The sequence below is a fragment of the Dendrobates tinctorius genome, unplaced genomic scaffold (genome assembly GCF_039654945.1).
Source record: "Dendrobates tinctorius isolate UK_male_01 unplaced genomic scaffold, ASM3965494v1 ptg000134l, whole genome shotgun sequence".
NCBI lineage: Eukaryota > Metazoa > Chordata > Amphibia > Anura > Dendrobatidae > Dendrobates > Dendrobates tinctorius.
The window spans coordinates 16670881-16678524 of NW_027361802.1; the positions used below are offsets into that span (position 1 = coordinate 16670881).

The window sequence follows — 7644 nt, forward strand, 5'->3', positions numbered from 1 at the left end:
AGTCCAGGGGAGTCCCGCCCACTGCCTATTTAAAGTCCACATTACAAGCCATGGGCACCCGGGTTACAAGCGGTGGATACCGCGTTCTCCAAGGCCTACTACGCCGCCACCCACCAACGGTAAGCCCATCTTAGCCTAACACCTCTATACATAGGAGTACTTTGAAGCGGTACTTAACCCCTCATGTACCATGTATCTCTGTTAACAGCCACATCACACAGCGTGGTAAAGGTCATTCTATGGAGCATGAACTCACAGGCGACTCCTAGCCTGACACTAAGTGAGTAGGTTCATTGGGGGCGTGTTGACTATTCAATTTTCCAGTACATTGAGTGAAATTTCTTCATCCTCCTTATGACTTACAGACCCCTCATAGAGGATTCCTTACGGCATCATTACCGGTCAATCCAGTTACAAATTCTCACCGGTTGGTATCTATAATACTTCATTTGCACTTATCACAATAGTTTGGTGCATTTATATGGAAGCTTTTTATTACAGTTAAAACCCCCCTTTTTTTTCTTTTTATTATTCAAGATAAATACAAGATTAATCACTAACACGGATCAGACTATTTACACCATTATTACAGTGGTGTCCTGATACTGAGTGAGTAGTGACAGATCAATGATTAATTCACTTCACCTCTTTGAATTAATTTGGCGCAATCATTATATATACATATATATATATATATATATATTTTTTTTTTTTTTTCTGTCACTACAGATACATTGCAAATCTTTCCAAGAGAGCAGTCTGGGTAGGTTATATACCTCCTTTCTTCCTCCTAATTGTTTCCTCCCCCCTCCTTTTTTTCCCATTTTCCCTTTATTTCCTTATACCTCAACCCGTCCCACCTATCACTATTGCACTATTGTAAATTTGTTTTGGTATCCGCCGGATGTTATCTTAAATGACTATACACTATGTAGCCTCTGACTTGTATTGTACACTTGTATCTGATTTGCAGCTAACTGATGAAGGCTTGTTTGTAGAAGCCGAAACGTCTAATTATTGAGACTGCAAATAAAATCTTCACTTTGCAACAAGTTGAGTGCCAAAATTTATTACATTATCTATACTGGTGTGGGAACCTTCTTTTGTGCACCAACGCAGCAGTGCCACGATATATCTGTTGATGTCCCGGTAAGTGACAGAGAAAGCCGAGACAAGTGGAAGGCGTCAAGGGTGACAAGATCGCCAGGTCTGAGAAGGGACCCTTGGGAGATAATGGGAGCAGAAGGTAAAGTGGAACGCCACCGTGTGTCGGCAGGCGTCTCCACCCTTCGTTTAGAGAGGCTATTCCGAGCACAAAAGGCGCAGGCCTGAATATATTTTTTAATATCCCGAGCCCTGTGCGGCCACCAGTAAGACCTTGCCAGGAGTTTTGTGGTCTGCATATAGCCACAGTGACCACCCCTCCTGGACGCATGTGCCCACGTGAGCACCTTTGGCCGAAGGCGGGGAAGAACAAAGGTCTTGCCCGGCGGCACAGAATTTAGCGGTTGTGGGACGCTGTTGTTCTGAGACACCACGTGTTGACAAGTATAACCGCAACTGGAGTCTTGTGTCAGACGCACCTGAAGAACGGTGCGAGACACCTCCATGGACTCTGGGGGTGGAACCTCTGCCACGGGTATTTCCAGAGGCTTAAAAAAATTGGGAGCCGAGGTGACCTTCTGTTTGGATTGAGCACGCTCCATACCGCGCTCCGAAAAACGGAGGTCAATGCGGGTGGAAATGGCAATCAGCTCTTCCAAACTTGCAGGAACCTCTTTAGTAGAGAGAGCATCTTTAACATGCTCCGCCAAACCTCTCCAAAACACAGGAATGAGGGCTTTATCGGACCACTCCAGCTCGGAAGCCAGTGTCCGAAAACGGATGGCATACTGACTAACCGAGTGGGGACCCTGAGTCAAAGCAAGAAGTTGAAGAGAGGTGTTGTGCATGACCCGTGGCCCGAGGAAGACCTGCTTAATAGCTGTTAGAAAGTGAGCAGCAGTCTGAACCTCTGGGTCACCACGCTCCCATAATGGCGTAGCCCACTCCAACGCCTTGCCCAGCAGTAGGGAAACAATAAACCCCACCTTGGCCCGTTCTGTAGGGAATCGCGGAGCCAGTAGCTCCAGCTGAATAGCTGAATAACCTCTGCTAAGTGGTGGCAGGAGCAATATGGCGGTAATGCGCACGGGGTTAAACTTCACCCAGGTGCGCAGAGCAATCTCAGTTAAGTCACAGAGATGCAAAAACAAATACAAAAGACTGAGCCTGTTGAGGTCACAGCGCTCAGTGTAAAGACACATACGGTATACGGTCACAGGAGTAGCCCAAGACGGCGGCACTACGTCCGTCCGTCTAGACCTACCGTGTGTGCGGCGTCGCAGCTGCGGACGCTAAGGAGAGCTGCTATTGCAGCGCGGCGTGGACACTGCCGCTAACGACAATGTCATGATGCAAGCGCAATGTCAGACGCTAGCAGCTGTGGATTTTGCAGCAGAGGAGCGCTGGCGCTGATTCTAACTCAGTCCCTGACCACATACGTAATATCAGAGGGAAGGAGTTTCAAATGAGTCAGTCACCAGAATCATGCATCCGTCCTCATACACACAGCATACTGTCCTGTTTTCGAGCTATTGTACAATTTAAAATAGATCAGTCATGTCATGTAAGCAGTGAAGTATTTGTCATTGCACTATACCTATATTTCTGTGCCGTATCGGAGCATCATGAGTTGTGGTATGTGTTAAAGGGGCGCACTGACACTCTTTGTCCCAGGGCACACAAAAACCTGGAGCCAGCCCAACCCCCCCACAACTTTAGCCAAATAACCCCCAGTTTTCAATGCGTAACTATTATTAGAAAGTAAATTAAGGTTGACAAGCTTCAGTTATAGGAATTGATGTTTTTGGCATTGAAATGGGCACTGTAGGTGTGTTTACTGTCCTCCACTCCCTGCCGACTTTGCTTCCCCATTGACTTGCATTGGGTTTCGTGTTTCAGTCGGCCTCCGACTTTTCCCTATGGTCGGCCGATTTCGTTCAACCCGACTTTTGCAAAAGTCGGATTTTATGAAACCCGACTCGACCCGAAAAAGGCAAAGTCACTCATCTCTAGTAATGAGATTCATGCAAATTCTGTGAAGTCTGCGAATTCAATTTTTATAACATCTGTCAATCTCTAATTACAATTAAAACTTATTACAGCATGAAGTATTTGCTCAGCATGCTCCTATGCAAAATTAATATTAATTAACAGCAAGTGTAGTTTAAAAAGTTATAATTTTATTCCAATAACAACTTAATGATAAGATATACCATTTATGTTTTCTTTGCTGGACCTGGAAACTTTGTTCTATGTATTAGACTATATACAGTGATGGTGATTCCAAATGTATACCTTTTTTATGTTTTGCTGCTGAAGGAAATAAATAATAGATTTGTATTTCATGTTCTGAGAGCCATAACTCAGAGTTGCATGAGTGCTTGCGCCTATTTGACCTTCCACTTTGAATCCACTCAACATCTTTAATGAAAATAATAAATGCGAAGATTCAAGACAGCTTTTTACTTTTTACTTGTTTAAAGGGAATACCTGATGAAGTTGTATTATCATCAACAAAATGAAGTAGATAATGTAACTAAGATATTCTAGTCAAGGACTCTTCTGACATTTAATCTTTTGGTAACTTAAGTGTATTTTGTCCCTTGTGGTCTTCTGTCTAAGTGGTAGTTGATCTTTTTATTTGATTCACTTAAATAATTTTTTTAGGACTAAAATAGAATGATTACTGCTACAGTATAACCCACTGTGCCTGAGATTATGAAATTTTACTATTTCTTGAAGTTTAAACAATTATCTTGTATGAAGCACTTACCTAATGTTAGGCGTGAGGTTCCTGTTGCTGCACAGCAGGAATCCCAAGCTTTGCCTTCGGCGGTCTCACATTCCTCTCCGGCCGCAGTGGAGCCTGCTCAGCAGACTCGTCAATCCAGGTGCTCTGCTCAGACCAGCTCTGTAGGTTGGGTTGCTGCTGCCACCTCTGGTCCAGCTATAGCAACACATGCTGGTCAGCAGCGAGCTACTCCTGGGACTAAGTCCTCCTTTTGGTCCCCTGAGCATGCCCGTGGGACAATTTCTCATTGGAGATAGGAGGTCACATGTTCAGGTCCTTCTCCAGCTCGGATTGGACCATCAGGAAGTCCCCGGAAGGATGCTGCTATAGAAGGTTTGCATGGCCGCCCCACCATGCGCTATGATAGACTTTAATGCTATTCTGTTTAGTGGTGTGTGTGATGACGGATGTATGAGACTGGTGACTGACTCATTAAGATCCCCTCCCTTTGATACGTATGAGTTAGGGTTCAGGAGTCAGAGTCAGCACCTTAGCACTAGCACTGCTTAGCGCCGCAGTGTAGTCAACTCACCATCCTGCAGCGCCTTGGGGTGTCGGCCTGTACAGGCCTCGCATACCGCTGCTACCACAGTGTCTGCCAGAGTGGCACCATGCGCAGTTACATGCGCTTACCAGCACGGTTCTTATGCTGGCTAGTGGTGTCCACCAGGGCAGACATTGTACCTGCTCTGAGCGGTAGTTCACATAGCCGTGATCTGTGACGTTAACAGGTCATGCTTATACGCCGGCTGGTGCGGACTCCATGAAGTAACGGAGTCTGTCCCTGCACACAGCGGGTCAGTGGTTACCCGCCGGTGTCCGGCTACCTCCTGGTATATTTCATTCCTCATTGCTTAGCTGCAGTTTGTCACCTCTACATGGTGGGCCCCGGGCTGCGAACGCACCATATATCTTATACCATCTTTATTATTTGGTGCGTTCTACCAGCCCCTAACACCTATTATGTGTAATGCTAAATATTGTAAATTAATTTTGGACAAATCCAGCTGCCAATTGTATGTCTTCAAAAAGTGTACTGCTTATTAACTAATTATGGTTTTGGTTGAAGTTGCTAGAATGAAAGCAAATATAAATTACCTGGCTCTTTTATTGAGTAAATATTTAAAGGAGTTGTGCCACAGTACTTAGTTGCAGAATTCTTTCAATACCAATGCAGCATCCTCTAATCATGAAAGCTAGGGTCCTAAGTAGAGATAAACAGACCCCTGAATGTTCGGGACCAGCCAAACAGTTAAAAAAAATTATGGGTTTGGGTACTGGAAAAGTACCAAGACCCATTCATTTGAAAGGGGGGCCCGAACATCTAGTGTTTGCCATACTGTCATGTGCATGACAGCATGGCAAACAATGTTTCTGATCGGTGTTAAAAGCATTACCGCTGGTCAGACAGCAGTGGTTTCCATGCTGTCAAATTACAGAGTGAGCCCGCAGCTGTGATCGGAGGTATAAACTTTTACATTATATTCTATGGGGGCTGTATAATCTTCTATGGGGTACATTATGTTCTATGGGGAGATGGGCTGCATTATATTCTGTAGGGGGGCTGCATTATATTTCTATGGGGAGGTGGGCTGTATTATATTCTATTAAAGAATACATTATATTCTATGGGGAGGTGGGCTGCATTATATTCTATGGGTGGCTATATTATATTATATGGGGAGGTGGGCTGTGTTATATTCTATGGGGGGTTTCATTATGTTCTATGGGGAGGCAGACTGTATTATATTCTATGGGGGCTACATTATATTCTATGGGGAGGTGGGCATTATATTCTGGAGGGTGGCTGCATTATACTCTTTGGGGTGGCTGCATTATACTCTGTGGGTTGGCTGCATTATGCTCTATGGGGGAGTGAGGGAGGTAAGATACCTTCCTCGATTCGACTTCGATCCAGGAAGATTCCCCCCCCCTTTACTTGTGCACGTACTGACATGTTTGTTCAGGTGGTCACTCAGGATCTCTTGAAGATCCCGCAACGTTTTAGTAGGGATAACTTGGATGGGGATGAAAGGTCGAGATTACACCGGCTTAAGGATCTCCATGGTGTTGTGCTGAAACTGGCGGACAAGGGGGGAAATGTGGTTATTTGGCCTAAGGCCATGTATGAGAAAGAAGCTTTCCGTCAGCTTCAAAATACTGTTTGCTATAAGAAACTTACATACAACCCCTTGTCAGCCTTCAGCTCCAAACTGGACAACATCCTAAATTTATCGGTGGAGGATAATGTGATCACTAGAGATCTGGCGAATGCATTGAGAGTTCCTGAGCCGGTGATCTCGACTTTCTATCTCCTTCCCAAATACAGAAGGATGCTAGAGTGCCACTCGGGGAGTGGAAACTTCCTTGAAAATGTCAATCGGTGGATCGATTTCCACCTTCAACCTCTTGTTGAAAATCTACCCTCCTTCCTTAAAGACACTGGGGAGCTTCTCAGAAAAGTCGACTGTCTTAGTTTAGACAGTGATACTGTCCTGGCAACAGCAGATGCTGAATCACTGTATAGAAACATAAAACATCAAGATGGCTTGAAAGCAGTTTGCTTTTTTCTTGAACATTCAGGGTCCTACCCGCATATTGGGGAACTTATTCTTGAGTTGCTTGAATTTTCTTTAATGCATAATTTTTTCATTTTAAGGGGTCCTTTTTCCCACAGCTTCAGGGGACAGCCATGGGAGCGGCCTTTGCACCCTCCTATGCCAATCTGTTCCTGGGGCTGTGGGAAAGGGACCTCTTCCTGTCAGATCAACAGGCATCAATGGACCGGGTCCTCCTTTGGACCTGGTACATTGATGATATCCTCTTGATCTGGAAGGGTTCCCCTTCTGACCTTTCTCTTTTTTTGGCTGGCTTAAACAACAATGATTTGAACATCCGGCTGACTTATATATGCGATTCTGAGAAAGTAGAATTCCTTGTTGTGTCAGTAAGGAAAGATACCACTGGCACGTTGCAAATGGATATTTTCCATATGCCTACTGCTACGAATTCACTACTCCATGCCTCGTCATGTCACCCTGCACATATTATCAAAGCAGTCCCTGTGGAACAATTCCTCCGCCTTAGGCGGATTTGTTCGTCGGACTCTGATTTTGAGAAACAGGCTAATGAACTTAAAAATCGGTTCTTAAATCGAGGCTACAGTCGTTGCTCTTTAAAGAAGGCCTATAATAGCGCTAAATATAGCTCTCGCTCATCCATTCTTTATGATAATACGCAGAGAGGATCCTCCTCGAATGCCCGCCAGATCAGATTCGTAGCAAGCTATAACTCTCAAGCTACTAAGGTGCGTGAGGCCCTTCAGAAGTCATGGCCTATTTTGAAGGTGGACCCAATAATTTCTAAAATACTGCCTGTGAGTCCCGCAATGTCTTTCAGACATGCCAAGAACTTGAAGGACCACCTTACACACAGCCTCTATGTAGGTGAATCAAGAACTACGTTTTTGGATGCTGTGGCTGCTCGATGTGGGTGTTATCCGTGTGGCCTCTGCATTGCCTGTCCAAACATGGATCGTGCCACCACCTTCTCTGACTCTAGTGGCAAGGTATATAAAATTAAGAAATCTATCACCTGTAATACACTCTATGTGATTTACTATGTCACATGTCCTTGCAAGTTAATTTACGTAGGACTTACATCACCCCAATTGAAGGTGCGTGGGCGAGAACATGTTTTGGGCATAGAGGCGTCAGTTGGCCATACGGATGCATCCACATTGAAGACAA

General features: G+C 44.8%; 1 long non-coding RNA gene across 1 annotated transcript; it reads left to right on the forward strand.

Annotated features, from left to right (window-relative positions):
• The first annotated feature begins 439 nt into the window (after window positions 1–439).
• LOC141048343 (uncharacterized) lies at window positions 440–1083 on the forward strand. Its single transcript, XR_012220033.1, has 3 exons — window positions 440–609; window positions 730–763; window positions 974–1083. It is a non-coding gene; the product is annotated as an uncharacterized lncRNA (long non-coding RNA).
• The last annotated feature ends 6561 nt before the right edge of the window (window positions 1084–7644 follow it).